Genomic DNA, 18678 nt, shown 5'->3' on the forward strand with positions numbered 1-18678 from the left:
ACGTCGTGTGTTGTTAATCACCTCGGAAACCTTCTCACATGAATCACCATAGCACAAATGACAGCTCCGCCAATGGACTGTCCTTTTACACCTTGTGTACACGATACTACCGCCATCTGTGTATGTGCACAGTGCTATTGTATGACTTTTGTCACCTTAGTGTACACCATTTCAGAGAAGGACAGAAATTTAAAAGTGATCGCTACACGTTCTCTGTCACAATGCCGACTCATTCTGTGATCCATTTTCAGTGGTGCTCTTGCGATATAGGGAAATCCCGATGAATGATCCCTCTTTTTTTCACATCATCACGTGTCTAGCGTGTATCTGCGTCATGTGGAGGACTGCGGCGTATATTTTAGCAGTTTTGTTGTTGTCGATGATTATGTATACGAAAGAAATGAAACGGATAGAATCCTGTGCTGTAAAATGGCCTGTACGGATCAAATGACACAAAAAAGTAAAAAAAATGGGGAGTAAGTTTAGGGTTTAACTTGTCATCGATATCGAGTTCGTTGCAGACGGAGCACACGCTCGGAATGTGCCAAGCGTGAAGAAGGGTATCGACCGTGTCCTTTAAAAGGAACCGTACTCGGATTTATCTCGAACGATTTCGCGAAATTACGGAAAACCTAAATCTAGATGCCCGGATGCGGTTTTGAACCGTTGTGCTCCCGAATGGGAGTCCAGTGTGCCACCTCGCTCGGTGACACCAAGGAGGCAAGAGTAACGAACAGTGTCACATGGCCGCAGGACATGAGATATTGTGGGATTTATCTCAAAACAATGGCGCAGCATCTGACGATCATGAACTACAAGACACCGCCTCTCGTAAATAAATACTTCACAGATTTCATTCCACGTCAGATTTGTCAGTTTCGATGCTTCCTCGGTCGTCATAGATAGGAGATATTCTAGTAGGCCGTTAGGTACTTCTGTTGGCCGAATTGCATCATACAGACGTTACAAAATCATGGAACCTCCATATGCTACTAAAGATAATGTCGAAGTCTATAACTGAAGAACATTGGTTGTGATGGAATTACCATGACGCAGTGACGTCTCCATGACAGTTAGGACAACTGTAGCGCCTAATGGCCTACTGAAATATCTCTTGAGATGACGAAGGAGGAAATCGTCGATAGCTGGAGACTGGAAAAGCTGACGCGGCAAGAACTTCGTGGAGTATTTATTCAAGAATGTCTCCGCGAAACACTACCCACATCATTTGTAGTCCTTCACTAGTTAAATACAAGTTATTAATATTTTTTCTGGGTCACAGTTCGAACCGGCCATGAGTGACACCATAACACTGACTACTGAGACTGGTGCGTTTTATATAAATTCGGCCATCGTCATTAAAAAAAATTGAAACAAGGGAAGCAATGGGAATAACTACGCAATTTACAATTCTATGATGAGCGAAAGACGCTCTGCAGCCAGTAATGTGAAGATTTGTGGGGACCAAGAAACCGCGAGCGCTATGAAAAGAAACGAGGGAGGCAGGCTGACATCGTGATAAGAATTGTCGTGAGGGAGGGAAACGTCAGACTCAGATGTACTGGAAGAAATATTTATCATGCATAGAAGAGATGCCTGACAATAACTTAGTTGTTTCAGTTCTTGAGATTTGTTTGTCTGGTACTCGTATCGACTGAATTTATGGGAGACACGGGAAACATTCAAAGTAGAGCAGCACGACTCATAACGTCTTTGCTATTTATTATCAGAGTTGCTCAAAGAACTGCTTTGCGAGACACTAAAGAAAGGTATTGTGTATCCCACAGAGCCCTGTACACAAAATTCCGAAACCTCACATTCCAAATAAAGTCAAGAAACATACTGCGTCCTACAAAATAAGGCTTGCGCACTGAATACGGTGGTAAAATTAGAGAAATTCGAGCTCATACACAAGAATATCGACAACTAGTCTTCCCGCGTACCTTATGAGTGGAATAGGAACGAGGGCAAATAATACTGATACACTAATTTCTCCCGGCGTATGGTGATTGTTGAAAGGTGGTTACACTGAGCCACAGAGCCAGAGATTGCGCCAAAGAGTATTATTCCGCTGCCTCCACTGGCAGTGCTTGTCGAGAACTCGTAGTAGTCGGTGCTTGCTGAGATGTCGTAGTGAAAAGTTCTTGTCGAGAAGTCGTAGTGGAGAGTGCTTGTTCCATGTTTTATGCAGTTGTTTGATGGGATAGACAGCAGATGTTGTTCTAATGGAGATATTGTAATGATCAGAGTGCTTTTCGTCAAAATATATGAAGGTAAAATATTCCCTGTTTTTTTTTCATTATTTCAGTGTCTTAAATAATGCGTCATTACAGGTTCAGTCAACAAAGCATCTGGCTTGTGTTCTTGTATTAGAGTGTAATTCTGGTTTTCTTGCGCAATCATAGTATTTCTATTTTTTTAATTACTTCAGTATAAATGGTATTTAAAATTTCTTGTCTTGTTGAAGAAGAACCGTGCCAGATGTGTACGTTGAATCACACTCCCACACACAGAACAATTACACTTGTGTTTTGGTTTCGTAGTTTTTAAAGTTGCTGGGGGCTTAATTAATTAATTGTGTTAACGAAAATTTTCTTTCATTCTTTGTTGTTATTCTATGCAGTCAGATTGCGTACTTAAACTAGTCAGGGCCAACCGGTTACGAGACTTCGTAATCGGACATACAGCTACTAAATCAAAAAATTAAAATTATTTGCATTCATATTTATATAATTAAGCCCCCATGCACGTGACGACCTCTGCTTCGGATCGTCCCTTGGAATTCTTCTGATTGTAAAAATAGTAGACAGTAGTATTGTTGTAGTAATTTGTAGTTTAGTAATTGTAGTCTATTTTGCATGTGTAGATTTGGTAATTGTCATTCTTCTAATGGTATTTCAGAATTTAATTTTGTTGTCTTGTATACGCATTTGACAATTTAGTGCAATTATTTCAATTGTTCGTTAATCGTGTTTGAGGGAAACATTTCGTGTGATTGGTGTTGTTGGAGGTAAAGAGTCACTGTGTGTAATTTTCGTACTGTGACGAGTTTTGTATGTTTTGTAAATGATTACGCGGCCAATGAAACAGGCAAAAATGATGAAAAGTCAGAATAACGAAATTGTTGACATGGCGAACTCGCCAACACAGGACAACAGTATGATGAATAATGGAGTTGAAAACAATTTAATAAGCGGGGAAAATAGTCCGGAAACAGTTCAAAATTTTTCACAATCGAAAAATTTTCAGATTACGTGGTTAACGACAGAAGAAATGGAGCAGTTAATGAGTGCAATATTAAATTTGGGATTACGGATGGAAGCAATGATAACACGGTTAGGCTCACAAATAGGAACAAGTAAAACCGAGATGGAAACAATGGAAACACAGTTAGGCTCACGAACAGGGACATGTTTCAAAAACATGAAAGATGAATCAAAGAAAGACATTAGAGAAGAAGTACAACCGACAAGACAAGAGGAACAGGACAGAGAACGGGAAGAAAAAGATCGCGTGACAGTACAATAATTTTCAGAGTTAAATTTACAACGTGCACACGATAAGGAGGAAATATTTGAGAGAATCGAGGAATCCGTACCAAATGACAGAATAAATAACCTAACACAACAATATGAACAGTTAACTACCAAATGTGTCAATACTGAAACCCGAGTCGCGACACTTACGGAAGACGTAAATAAACAGAAAGAACAATTAGGTGACTTATCGGAAAGAGTTGAGGAGATTTCAGATAAACTGACAAGTCTTAGTTTAAATGGGGACAGAGATTCGGATGATACAGCTCCATTACCATTTGCAGAAACCGAAGAGTACCAGAACATAAATAAGCATGTTGAAAATTAGGGAAAATTTAATGAACGCGTTAAAAGGGAATTTGAGGCATTACAGAAGCAAGTTAAACAAATTGAAGGCGAAATCGTAGGAAAAGACAGCAAAAGAAATTTAGAATCACAAATAGCAGAGGGGTTTGAAGAAAGTAATTTGTGTCATTTACGGGATGCAACAAGGGAGCGCCAGGCGCGCGAACTTGACAATAATCGACATTGGGACTGGGACAGACGCGGTAGGTCTTTGTCGCCACGAGGCGAAAACTTTGACTATAAACACTTTTTGACTGTTCGGAAATTTAAGATCTTTCGCAATTCTAAGAATGACATACATCCATGTTCATGGTTATATCAATTTATGTACGCACTTCCACCAAACTGGCCACTAAGTCACAAACTGGAAATTATGTGCGGCTATTAATGTCCTCAGGGGATTCACTACACTAAGTGAATATGTGCCGTAGCGTGCATAGGGCCCCGAGCTGTAGTGGTGCTATTTCCTTTTTAGTTTTCTGCACCGCTGCCTACTCTTTTACTATTCTTTGCATCTGTCAAAACAACTCTTCGACTATCAATCTATCTATAGAGTCGTTAAAGAATAACCGGATATGACTATTTTACCCAAAAGTGATTTCGGAAATTACCGTTTGGACTTTATACTGTATTTTCAGCAGCATTCATTCGTAGTTTAAACGAAATTTTACCTGTTTATGTTCGTGACAATATTACTTCATATGTTGACATTCTTATTGCTAAACATTCTTGGAGTGAGCACAACAAAATTTTGGATTCATTATTACGTATTTTTGCAAGAGTTGGCATTACAGTGAACTTGGAAAAATCTGAATTTGATCGTTCTCAGGTGAAATTTCTCGGTCACATTATTTCTACAGAAGGTATTCTCCCTGATCCAGAGAAGCTAGACGCAATTCGTAACTATGCTGTTCCTACCACAAAACGTGATGTTCGTAGTTTCCTTGGTGTCTGTAATTTTCTTAGACGCTTTGTTAGATTGGACAATTTGGCCACACCTCGTTTTTGCGAACTATCTGGAAAGTTCTTTTTAAACGAAAATCGGTCGACAACTCTGTTTGGTTAGTTTGTATTCCTGATGAGTGTGTTAATAAACTGATTTGGTGTACACATTTCAGTTATGCACACTTTGGTCCCAGAAAATGCTTTCATAAATTACGAGAAAATTGCTACTTCAGTAATATGGAAAAACGTATTCGATCTGTTCTTGCCAAATGCAAATTATGTCAAAAGGCTAAGCCGCCAACTATTTCTCACAGAGCACCGTTGTTTCCTATCATTCCAGCGAAATTAAAGGAGATGGCTGCAGTCGATTTGTTCGGTCCAGTGGTTCATTCTACTAATGGTTTTGCGTACATTTTCGTAGCAGTGGAATTGACATCAAAATATGTGTGTTTTACACCTTTACGCAAAGCAACAGCTCGTTCAGTATCTAACGCTTTCATCAAACATTTTCTTAAAGAAGTGAGTCATGTTGATAAGGTTATATCAGATAATGGACCACAGTTTCGCTCTAAAATTTGGCTTCGTACTCTACGGCGTCGTAAGATTAAACCAATTTTCATTTCACTTTTTCACCCTCAATCTAACGCTTCAGAGAGATGGATGAAGGAAATCAATAAATTGTGTCGTCTTTATTGTCATCAGAATCACAGAACTTGGGATCAGTATCTTCATATTTTTCAAAACATTCTGAATGAACTCCCTAATGTTTCAACTTCTTTACCGCCTATATTAATATTAAAAAATAAAGCACCGACAAATCGCATTTCTGAAATCGTTCCTTTTCCGCCTACACGGAAACTGCGACATTCTGAAGTTGTCAACCTGGCTCTACAAAATATTGTGTCTGCGGCTGCTAGAAGAGAGAAATCAGCTAAGCGTCCTGGTCGTTTAAAAACTTTTTCAGTTGGCCAAAAGGTGTTAATTAAGTCTCATCGTTTGTCTCACAAAGGAAAGGGCTTGTGTCGCAAATTTTTTCTGCTTTATAACGGTCCATATAGAGTTCGCAAAATTATTCATGATAACACTGTCGAAGTAGAAACTCTTAAATCTCGACGCTCTAAGGGAATACATCATATATCTAACGTTAAAATTTTTGTGGAATGATATACTTTTGAAAAATTTTTGTGGAATGACATACTTTAGAGAAACTAACAGCTACATGTAAATATGCAGAGAATACAAGGATACCGCGCTATGTTTTGGCGGCGGCACATACTCAAAGCGACAGTCAAGTCTGCGCGCCGCACAAGGCAGTCGTTGACCGCAAACAATTACTTCCTACGTCACGCGCCTACAGCTGATCGAGCGCTCAGTGCGAATGCACTGACAGCCGTAAACAAATACACAGTCTAATTTCTCCGATTAAATTCAGTATAAAGCTATAGTGACTTGATGAATTATGTTATTAACGTTCAGTATTTTTCAGGATACGGTTGTATAAAATATTTAAGAACTTCAGGTAAATTCTGTGTGTCTCCGACGTTAAGAGGACTTGCTATCGAGAAAATTTCAGGAAGAATGTAATTTCCAAGAAGAAACTAATAAACTAAAAAGGTAACGATTAATTTAGTTTATTTTTCAGGTAACATATTTTCACTTAGGTACGTACTTTAGACGTAATTTGCTGCTCGCGATTACGTGATTCATACTTTGTGCTAATTTCATGTTCTATGAATTTACTTGTGAAGCGACGTGCTTGCGTACGTTAACTGATTTTGATAATGATTGATTAATGAACAGGGTTGTTATTTGCATATATTATGCATCGCTTGGCTGCACTGCTTTTTCACTGATGTCATATTTTTTTATTATGTGCCTGCCGTGCTTATTTATTTAAATTATAATTGTCACCTGATTAATTGTGCTGACTGTGATAATGTATGTAGGCTACACTTTGTGATTTATCTGCTTGCGCCTTCATGTTTACTTATTAAGATTACATATGAACATTTATTTGCTTATGCTGATGTGATGCTAATGACCTGTTTGTTGTGTAAGATATATATTTGCTGCTTTGCGTATGGATTGCATATTTACACATTTCTGTTTTGTTGCCATAACTACTCTTTAATTTGGTATATAGAAATGCTGATGTACTGTGTACGAACATAGAGTGTAGGTCACACTATTGTATTAATTATAGATTGTTCGCTTGGCAGAGCCTAGTTGTAAGAATTGTGCTGCATCCACTTGTTGACATTCTGTTCTCTACTGGTATATTTACTCGCTATTGCATGTTTTACTTACGCTCAGTGCCTTATATTTTTAAGATAAGAAAATGAACTGCTATAATTCGACGAACGACATTAGTACAAGAAACTTCATAGAAGTCACATGAGCTGAGGTTTTATGGAAGCTGTATAAATTTATGCTAATAGGATGGAAGCTAACGACATGACATACCAACACTAGGTTTAGACCATTGACACTTATTACACTGCATTTTCCGTGAGCAATTGAAATAGCTAGTGACACTTGACACAAGAAATACTCCACATGTTTGCTTCTGTTTGCCATAATTCTTGGAGTGGTGTACACACTGAAATATCACGATTATTCACACTTCGTAATCGTACTTACTTACTGAGAGTTATTCAAACTAAAGGCTGTTAGAGGTCATGTATGCATTTCTTTTGTTTAATGATGGACAAGGTAACCAAAATGTATTTTATAATTCATAATGAGTAGAAGATTTGGCTCAGGTGGACTACACAGAGGTTGTGTGTGGACATTGTGTCTTCGGATTGTATGGGATGATGAATTGAAGTTTGCACTAGGGTTTTATCTGTACTTGTTCGAGGAGACTGACTAGAGGAAAGAGTTCTTATGGAAGTGAAATGATATTGGTAATAAGGTTTATATGTATCGACGTATTGAAGAGGTATTATTGAGGTATTGAGATTATGTGAAGTTGATGATTATTGGAGTTTTAGTGGACAAGACGTAAGGTATATGATATTGATGATAAGGTTTATATGTATCGACGTAAGAGGTATTATTGAAGTATTGAGATTATGTGATGCTGATGATTATTGGAGTTTTGGTGGATAAGAGGTAAAGTAATTGAGGAGCATATTTTTTTTGTTGGTTTTGTGGAATAAGGACGATGAAGATAGCAGACTAGAACACTAAAGTGAAAGGAAGATTGTCTACACACACTTTGTTAAATCAATAAGCAGTACATATTTTTTTTTTTTTTTTTTGGAGAGAGGAAGTAATTGCATATCTTGGCACACTGACAGTTGTTCAGCAACCGTACATTTTGATTTGGCTTGGCAAACATTGTTCTTGACATGATGAATATGACGTTGACTAACTATTATTGACTGTTGTACACTATGCCACTACTACTTGATACACATGATGAACATCAAATTTTGACAGAATTGCATTTACACAGTTAACACTATTTAATTACACAGTAGTACTTAATGTGGATGAAAGATGAATGAATGTGTTTTGTGTGTTTTCCCTTCCTAATCCTAGAAAAGTGGTACCGACTTACCTCCTAAATATTATTTTACTTGTTTGTTGTGGCTTGCACTGACACCCATAAATATTATAGGTTTACTGATATTTGTGCATTTGTAATAGTTAATATGACAATTATTTGTGTTTCTTATAATTTGTATGTTTAGTGTAAGATCATTGATAATAATTTTGTAAAAGCGATTGTGTGTGCATTCAAACTGTTGTTCACACCTGCACCTGTTCAACATTGATGTGTGACACTTAGAAATGTTTAATTTCTGCTGATGAACTGTGTGATTAGGATAGTGAATATTATGGACTGTTACTTGCACTTTTTCTACATGATTGGTGCCACTAGGACATGTTTAATTTCTGCTTATAAACTCTGATGAACAGTGTGATTAGTGATAGTGAATATTATGGACTGCTGTCTGGACCTGATCTTCAATGCTAGGTGCCACTAATGGAACTGCTTCTACTGAAATGATGTCACTTGTTGGTGTCTGCACCTGCTCAACATTGCTGGGTGCTACTGATGAACTGCTTCTACTGAAATAATGTCACTTGTTGGTGTCTGCACCTGCTCAACATTACTGGGTGCCACTGATGGACTGCTTCTCCTGAAATGATGTCACTTGTTGGTGTCTGTACCTGTTCAACATTGCTGGGTGCCACTGATGGAACTGCTTCTACTGACATAGTGTCACTTGTTGGTGTCTGCACCTGCTCAACATTGCTGGGTGCCACTGATGGAACTGCTTCTACTAAAATGATGTCACTTGTTGGTATTTGCACCTGTTGACCATTGCTGGGTGCTACTGCTGGAACTATCAACTACTTGTTTTTTTTTAATCTTTGAAAGCATTTTATGTGAACATTTGTATAAACTGATTTTTTGTGTATTGTATAAACTATTATGTAAAGTCACATGTATGAAAGAATTTGTATTGCTTACTGTATTTTATATATTAGGTTATTGAAACGTCAGTGCGAATCCAAAATTTTATCTAATTATGTGATATTTACGTATTAATATTATCTTTTATTTTTGTCTGTATTTTTGTGGACGAATTTGGTGGTAGTTTCACCATCAATGTTGGCAAAAATACCATCAAATTCTGGCCCGTGGAGGAGGGGCATATGAAAGGTGGCTACACTGAGCCACAGCGCCAGAGATTGCGCCAAAGAGTATTATTCCGCCGCCTCCATTGGCAGTGCTTGTCGAGAACTCATAGTAGTCGGTGCTTGCTGAGATGTCGTAGTGAAAAGTTCTTGTCGAGAAGTCGTAGTGGAGAGTGCTTGTTCCATGTTTTATGCAATTGTTTGATGGGATAGACAGCAGATGTTGTTCTAATGGAGATATTGTAATGATCAGAGTGCTTTTCGTCAGTATATGTGAAGGTAAAATATTCCCTGTTTTTTTTCATTATTTCAGTGTCTTAAATAATGCGTCATTACAGGTTCAGTCAACAAAGCATCTGGCTTGTGTTCTTGTATTAGAGTGTAATTCTGGTTTTCTTGCGCAATCATAGTATTTCTATTTTTTTAATTACTTCAGTATAAATGGTATTTAAAATTTCTTGTCTTGTTGAAGAAGAACCGTGCCAGATGTGTACGTTGAATCACACTCCCACACACAGAACAATTACACTTGTGTTTTGGTTTCGTAGTTTTTATAGTTGGTGGGGGCTTAATTAATTAATTGTGTTAACGAAAATTTTCTTTCATTCTTTGTTGTTATTCTATGCAGTCAGATTGCGTACTTAAACTAGTCAGGGCCAACCGGTTACGAGACTTCGTAATCGGACATACAGCTACTAAATCAAAAAATTAAAATTATTTGCATTCATATTTATATAATTAAGCCCCCATGCATTGTGGAGTACAAATGTTGACGTAGATAAAACAGAAAATCTGTTGTAAGGAAGTAGACACTGAAATTGCGCTTTTATGTGAGACGGCGCTTAAAAGTGCTGTCGAAAGCAGGAAGGAAGAAAGAAAGATTTCATTTAACATCCCGTCAACATCGAGGTTGTTACAGACGGAGCAGAAGCTCGAATTGCGTGCAGGTGGGGGAAGGAGATCGACCGTGACCTTTCATTTGCACGGCATTTGCCTGGAGTGATTTATGGAAATCATGGAAAACCTAAATCCGGATGGTTGGACGTGTGTTTGTACCGTCATCCTCCCGAATATATGCCGTCGAGCCGGCCGTTGTGGCCGGGCGGTTCAAGGCACTTAGTCTGGAACCGGGCTACCGCTACTGTCGCAGGTTCAAATCCTGCCTCGGGCATGGATGTGTGTGATGTCTTCAGGTTAGTTAGGTTTAAGTAGTTCTAGGTTCTAGGGGACTGATGACCTCAGATGTTTAGTCCCATAGTGATCAGAGCCATTTCAAACATCTTTGTACCGTCGACAGTTAACAAATTAGAAGAGTATTAATTGTGTTTCTTCCATTGGCATGATACGACGGTTTTTGCATTTTTCGCTACATGTGACGTTGCCACCATTACTTATATCTAAGACTATGCGAGTATACTTTATGTTTGTAAACGGGGGACGAGCAGGATAAATTGCAGACTAGCTCAACTTACAACTGTGATGTACACCGTCTCATCAAAAGTATCAGCACTAGACGTCACGAGAGGCCGGTACAAAAGGAGGCGCGGAGTATTGTATTGACAGTAGAAAAGCAGCAACAGCAGGATTGGTCAGTCTGGGGGCTCAGTGGCTGTCACCTGAGTAACAAATCCATTAGGGACACTATATCGCTTCTAAAACTGTCTCGAAGGAACACTCACAGCTAAAGGAGGAGGAGGAGGAGATTAGTGTTTAACGTCCCGTCGACAACGAGGTCATTAGAGACGGGCTCAGCTAAATCAAGACGGAGCAATCCTCTGTACTGAAGGACAGGGACGGTCGAGCATTGTGGATGTAAAAAATCGCATGAATCAAAGGAAGTCAAGCGGCTCCTCATAAGCCACACATTTCTGTAGTGAATGCTGAGCGATGCTTGCGCGGGTGCAAAGAGCGACGTCACTGGTCAACGAATGCTGCAAACGAGTGATTTACAGTGACGAGTTACTCTGTGCCCTGTGGCAATTCGATGGATTGGTTTGGGTCTGGTGAATGCCTGGAGAATGTTCAAAATGTTCAAATGTGTGTGAATTCCTAAGGGACCAATCTGCATAGGTCATCGATCCCTAGACTTACACTCTACTTAAAGTAACTTATGCTAGGAACAACACAGACACCCATGCCCGAGGGAGGACTCGAACCTCCGGCGGGAGGGTCCGCCCAGTCTGTGACACGACGCCTCAGACCACGCGGCCACTCCGCGCGGCCCTCGAGAATGTTACCTGTCATCATGTGTAGAGCGCGGCATTACTTCTACCGTTGTATACCTCCGAGCAGTGGCTGGTGGAAAAGTCGAGAATATAACATCTTTACGTTTTCCGCTTGTCTTGTCACTGTTCACTCATTAGCCTGCAGCATATCACTCATAAATAAGTGATATCAGTATCCATTTGGAAGGTCAACCTAGTTGCGAGCTGCTAAGATTATTAAACCTTAAGTTCAAAAATGGTGCAAATGGCTCTGAGCACTATGGGACTTAACTTCTAAGGTCATCAGTCGCCTAGAACTTAGAACTACTTAAACCTAACTAACCTAAGGACATCACACACATCCATGCCCAAGGCAGGATTCGAACCTGCGACCGTAGCGGTCGCGCGGTTCCAGACTGTAGCGCCTAGAACCGCTCGGCCACTCCGGCTGGCTTAAACCTTATGGGATTATCTTCCCGGCGAAGGGCCCATCCGGCGGCTCTTATTGTTATACTTTGGAATGAATTTTGGCTTCCTGACATTCGGTGTTTTGTTCCCCTGTTTCAAAATGACGTGAGGTGGGCTCATCTGGAACAAAAACAGGACTTGTTATATCGTTGAAAATGAAAAGAAACTTACATATTACAGTTTACGTCTATCCATGCAACTCCTCACAGTGGTTTGTACAGTGTGGATGTAGGTGTATATTTCAGCAGTCTTTCTTCTCACACTCCATACACGAATGGAACAGAAAGAAACCCTTTTATGTGATACAATGTGAAGTGCCACTGTCACGTACTTCATAGTGGTTTTCGGAGTATGGATGTAGATGTAGATCTAGACGTTGCAACGTAAGAATTCGACTGAGAAAGTCGGGTGAGTGTTCAATAGGCACATCAGCAAGACGCTCGGGAGTAGTTTCTGGGGAAGGACCGGAATTTTTTGCTAAACAGTGAAAACCATTTACCTCCACATATGAATTCGTGAATTTCAGAGCACTTTGCCACCACGCAATACAATTTCACATTAAATTTCTGTTGGAAATTATCATTTTCCCAGTCACACGAAACGCCGCTCTTCCTTATGGACGGTCCCGATGCACGCAATCAAGGAATGTTTCAACCATCACATTAGCACGCAACATTTTTACAAGGCGAACTGCTTCTTCTTTCTCTCTTTAAGATAACAGGCGTGGACGTAAACAGTTTTCTTCTGCACTTACGCCAGACTCCCGCTTTGGAAACCAGCGCGAGGCGTACCGAGCTTCGCACGGATTCTTGATGCGCCGGAGTACATTATGAGCAATTTCGAAGGAGTGCTTGTTTGGATTCGAGGTGAGCGGGCCGTACCAGGCTCGCAAGCTAGTGCCTGGTTAATTATATATTCTCGCCGAACTAGAAGCTCTCCTCTCACAGGGTCCATAAATACGGCGTTACGTTGGCTGGCGTTATTTAGAGGTCCCTGGATGTTCGAAATGTTTTCTCAAAGCGTGCGGCATTGCGGTGGTAACGTTTATGTGAGTGTGGAATGCGAGTCGCATTGTAACGGTCGCTCGTTTCAATTTCTGTAACGTGCTCCCTCATCTGGAGAGAAAGCAGAGATTTGCTACGGCTTTTTCGAGAAACATCCGACAGGCAAGTAATTGAAACAAGTGAGTGTGAAACTCTTCTCCAGAGTGGAAATATCACTGAGGACCGTAAAAGAGGAAGAGCCGTTGTTCGCAGTGATTCATGAATACCTTCCCATCCCACGCTGTCTTCGTAACGGAAGACCTCAACAAAATCGACAATGTCTTACCTTTCTCATACTTCCTCCAGGAATAATATGCTCTCTCAATGTAACAGGTGTTGGCTAGTTACGCCTCATATTTTGATTTGTCTTCATTCCCAACTTGCTGAAAAGGATTTAGACCTCTTTCGGAGACCAAGAGACCGATCAAGATCTTTATTAATTAATGAGACGAAGTTAATCACCCAATATTTGCCTTGTTGGACGAAATTTGGATGAGACACTTATTTTCGTAGTGCATGAATGAAGCTGTACGTAGTAGACAGATGAGCCGAAGTTTTTGCCATGTGTATTTGTACATAAGAAACAAAATTAACGTTACACCCGTTTTTCAGAAGTCTAATCGACTAGCATTACCTTGCTGCTTTTATTGACCTTTATTACTTTTGCTTACAGACACTATTGTAGTTTCAACAATTAAAATGTGCGGTTCTGTAACTCTCAACAAATCGTCGTTTGACAAACATCTATTTGCGTTCAGAAATCCCTGCATAAAATTTCCAAAGCGAATGAACTGTTGCAGAAGTTTCCTAAATCACATTTTAGTGACAATTACAGATTTAGTTTGAACGAAACATTCAGTTATTGTACAAATTCTAAAGACAGCATATGTCTGACATAGCTGTCTTACGAGCACCGTTATAATCAGAGCAGTCCACGTTTGTGTGTCACTGAAAACGCAGAAAAAAATTCGGATGTTTGTTCGTCTAACAGTAAGTACACTACTGAAAAAAATCAATTTGTCATAATCGAGACGATAATGGAAGAATTTGCGTTAACACAGCCTCTGCAAGATGCTGTTATTCTTCAAAAGAATATAACTTATTTCTTGCAAATAAAATGAGTGAAAAATAATAAAATTGGGCTGAATATAGTGGTACTGTATGTAATTTGCACACGATTAAACTTTCTGAATAAACAGAATCTTTCAAATTAAAAACAAACCCAGTGGGTAACTACTAAAGTAAAACTTTTTGTTAATTCCCGGCATTGCTAAGGAGGAGTCAAGTTATCTAGGAATTTTATTAACAAAATATTTTAATAGTCATGATCGAAATCACAAGTTTAAGCGATTACTAGATTCAGCTGATTATTCAGCCTTCTTCAGGTCTACGGTGTACATCGACCTTGGCCACCTACGGAATATAGCGTTTGTATTCCTTTTATTTCCACACCATAGTTGCATTCTTTTCACGTGGCTGTTATGTAACCGCCTTTTTCTTCCTTCTTATTTTTATATACTTGTGTCACATGGAGAACTTGCATACTTTTTACGCATTCATCAAATACATTCTTGTATACATTGTTCTTAACTATTTTATGATTTTATGATGTTAGGTATATATTAGTTAATTAAATATCTTATATTTTCTTCTCTTATTGTATGTTACTCCTTGCGTTATATGAGTGTATTTTTCTTTCTACGTATACTCGAGCGTCACCAATCGGCAGTTTGCCTTTCCTTGTGAGCTACCTTACACAAACTGTTAGTCAGCATACATTTATGAAAGGGCCGCATACTTTATGTTGTTGCATGTTACTTTTGTAACGAGGCTGTGTACATAATATTGTATATCAATGTGGCCTTGTAAGAAAAGTTTGTACTTTACTTATTCGTGCCTGGGTTATTCCATTATGTACTCTATCTTATATTCACATCGTTGTTCATACTTTTTAGGTCTTTCACACCTAATATCTTAACTTCATGGTATATGCCATTATTTTATTGTATTCCGTCTGTTGTATGAGTTATTCCTGTTAATCAGACTTTTTAGTGTGTCTTACTTTACGAACAGACACTACACAAGCGCGGTAACTAATTGACCTTTGTTTATTGTTTCGAAGTTTTAATTAAATCCTTCAGTGCCCTTTCTTACTGCAGTTTTCTGTTGTCACTTCAGATATCAAGATGGCTGGATAATCATCTGAAACTAGTAGTCAGTTAAACTTACATAATTGGGATTTTTACTATTAAAAGGTTTCGTTAAAAAAATTTTACATTTATAAAAGTAGAGCTTTTTATTTGCCACATTATGTACGTATCTGTAGGTTCATCACTAGCCTTTAAAGCATATGTTCCATTCGACACACTCAATTACTATAAATATTTAGTTGCGAAACTTAAAGCCGTATGCACGGAACATGACAATCTTTGTAAGAACGACTAGGCTTAGGTAAATTATCTGGAACAAAAATAACAATAGGCCGGCCGTGGTGGCCGAGCGGTTCTAGGCGCTACAGTCTGGAAACCGCGCGACCGCTACTGTCGCAGGTTCGAATCCTGCCTCGGGCATGGATGTGTGTGATGTCGTTAGGTTAGTTAGGTTTAAGTAGCTCTAAGTTCTAGGGGACTGATGACCTCAGAAGTTAAGTCCCATTGTGCCCAGAGCCATTTGAACCATTTTTTTGAAAAATGACAATATTTCTGTATGCAATGTATTAATTCCCAACCGTATAGTACTAAAATTGGCTTTTTTAAACGTCTTTATGGCTCAAATGGCTCTAAACACCATGGGACTTATAAACATCTTTATCATTCATATAATTTATAATAACGAGACTTTACGTGGTCTATTCTTTGCAATTTCTGATAAATTAAATAAATTTTGATTTTTATCAGTTTCACTAAAGTTAGAGTTCTCTGAAACGATTTTATGATAAAAACTTCAATAGCGTGAATAATTTTGTGACAGTTTACTTACTTCACAACTTATTTCATACGAGTAAGTGATTTGATACACTTGTCTCTGTTTAATGTCTAGATACGACACCGATCCCAGTTTTTGGTATTGTGACTTCAGGTGGATGGCACATCCATATCTGTACCTTGATATAAAAATCCGAGTATTTCGCCTTCATTTTACTGAAAGGAATTTTTTTCGTTAAATGTTTACGGTTCTCAAGGAAATGTGTTAATACAGGTAAGGTTGATGTATTTGGTAGCTACTGACTAATGTCGCACGTTTTCCCTCAAATTATCAGACACAAAACACACTCTTATATAAAATCAACGCACATTAAATAAACAGAACGCTCGCCGTTAAGTACGTGAACGCGAAATGCGTAGTGGCCAATGGAGGATCATCAAAAACAAATAAATACTTTGTTTTTGAATTGCAAGGAACCCACTCTACCTTTACGTGCGCTTCGGTACCTTCACAAGTCCCGAATGCCAGCAATATACGTGAATTACATGTGGTAGGTATCCTCAGCCACGTCTGTGAGACTACACTCGACTTAGTGGTCAGTGTATTGCATAAGTTCATAAATATGCTTTCCTTCCTGTGTAGCTGACGATGGCGTAACTGGCTATAATAAATAGGAAAACGAAGGAACATAGGTTGCAGCTCCATTTTCTTTTTTGTTTTAACAAGGAGATCACTAATTGACAACACATAAACGGAGCAACAAATTCTAAAGGACCGTAAGAATCTATTGTCTATCTGAGAGCTCTGTGTGGTTAGAAAACTTTGCGTTACGGGTCACGTCCTGTGTTCTCGGCGGTGCTGACAACCCCTGGTGGCCCATTAATTCCTAAAGCGTGCCAGGAGCACTGCCATCGCCATCGCCCTGCCGCAGTCATTAAAATGCCACAGATATTTATCGGCACTGTGGGCATCTCGCTTTGCTGGCCAACTCCTGAATGCAAGCTCGTGCAACGATAACTTTTGTTTTGGATCTCAACGGTGAGGGGAAAGAAATGGCTGTTCACTGACAATACTACGGACTCTTTGTATTTAGCTCCAAGTCCTTTTGATACACTCTTTGGCTTTTTATTTCATCGAAAGAATTTACTTTGCTACACAAATATTGGGTAGGGTCTTCAGAAGTTATTTACACATGTCGCATCACGCTAAAGACCATTGTGCAACAGGAGCGACGAGTTATGAGAAGAGATTGCGTGTTGTAGGTTTCCTGCAGACATAATTCTGCTGCTGTACATCTACATCTACATCTACATTTATACTCCGCAAGCCACCCAACGGTGTGTGGCGGAGGGCACTTTACGTGCCACTGTCATTACCTTCCTTTCCTGATCCACTCGCGTATGGTTCGCGGAAAGAACGACTGCCGGAAAGCCTCCGTGCGCGCTCGAATCTCTCTACTTTTACATTCGTGATATCCTCGGGAGGTATAAGTAGGGGGAAGCAATATATTCGATATCTCATCCAGAAACGCACCCTCTCGAAAACTGGACAGCACGCTACACCGCGATGCAGAGCGCCTCTCTTGAAGAGTCTACCACTTGAGTTTGCTAAACATCTCCGTAACGCTATCACGCTTACCAAATAACCCTGTGACGAAACGCGCCGCTCTTCTTTGGATCTTCGCTATCTCTGCACGGGTAACAGGTGCATCAAAGCGTTGGGGTGAAATGGCGCGACAACTGGAAATATTCTCCAAAGCTGAAATACGCGGGACAGTGCGATAATTGTGGGCAAAACTCTGGATTGCACACAGATTTACCTTGAAATTCTAGCTGTATATGTACCAAATATAACGTTGCGTCCAGCCTAAGTGAAATGATGCCAACAATTTGACCAAGACCGCACGGACGTGGATGATACTGAAATGTAAGTCCAGCTCTTGAAACATGTAATTTCCATCTTTTCGGCAAGCTGAAACAACATCTGCGGGAAAGAGATTTCCAATGAAGAGGACGTTAACGCAGACGTTCTCGAACGGATCCGTGACTAGAGGTGGATTTCTATCATCGAGGAGGTTTCGATTACCGTCAGAAGTGTTTTAAATTATTGATCATAGAATTAAACTGAGAGATCAGTCTAGAAATAAAACTGACACTGGAAATGAGAGGCAAAATCTGCAGAGAACAAGGTGAAGCAATATTTAAAGCACTGACGTCGTATGCGAAAAGAACGATTTGAGATTATCGTCTGGCCGCTAACATTGTCGTTACCCTAAATCACGTCTGGCGAACATCAACTTCAATCATTCAATAAAGCCACGGCCAATTGTATTACCCATCCATGTCCATTTACGCTAGTGCTCCGGCTCTAATGATCTTGGTGTCGGATGGAAGTTAAATTGTGCCCTTTCTCGCAAACACCCTCAAAGTCATGTAGATTTAACTCTTGTTGCGAAGAAAAACTTCAGTCTGGATATTGCTCCCTTATATTTAATTGAAGTGAACAGTTTTCAAAAAGGACAAAGCTAAGCATGTGTACATCTGTCGACTGTCATTATCT

At 39.5% G+C, this 18678-nt stretch overlaps 1 protein-coding gene across 1 annotated transcript in view; it reads right to left on the minus strand.

The window, feature by feature from the left end:
* The window catches only part of LOC126470190 (uncharacterized), a 276243-nt gene that overhangs the window by 101833 nt on the left and 155732 nt on the right, over positions 1 to 18678 (minus strand). The window lies entirely within an intron of this gene.

This window comes from Schistocerca serialis, chromosome 3 (assembly GCF_023864345.2).
Source record: "Schistocerca serialis cubense isolate TAMUIC-IGC-003099 chromosome 3, iqSchSeri2.2, whole genome shotgun sequence".
Lineage (NCBI taxonomy): Eukaryota > Metazoa > Arthropoda > Insecta > Orthoptera > Acrididae > Schistocerca > Schistocerca serialis.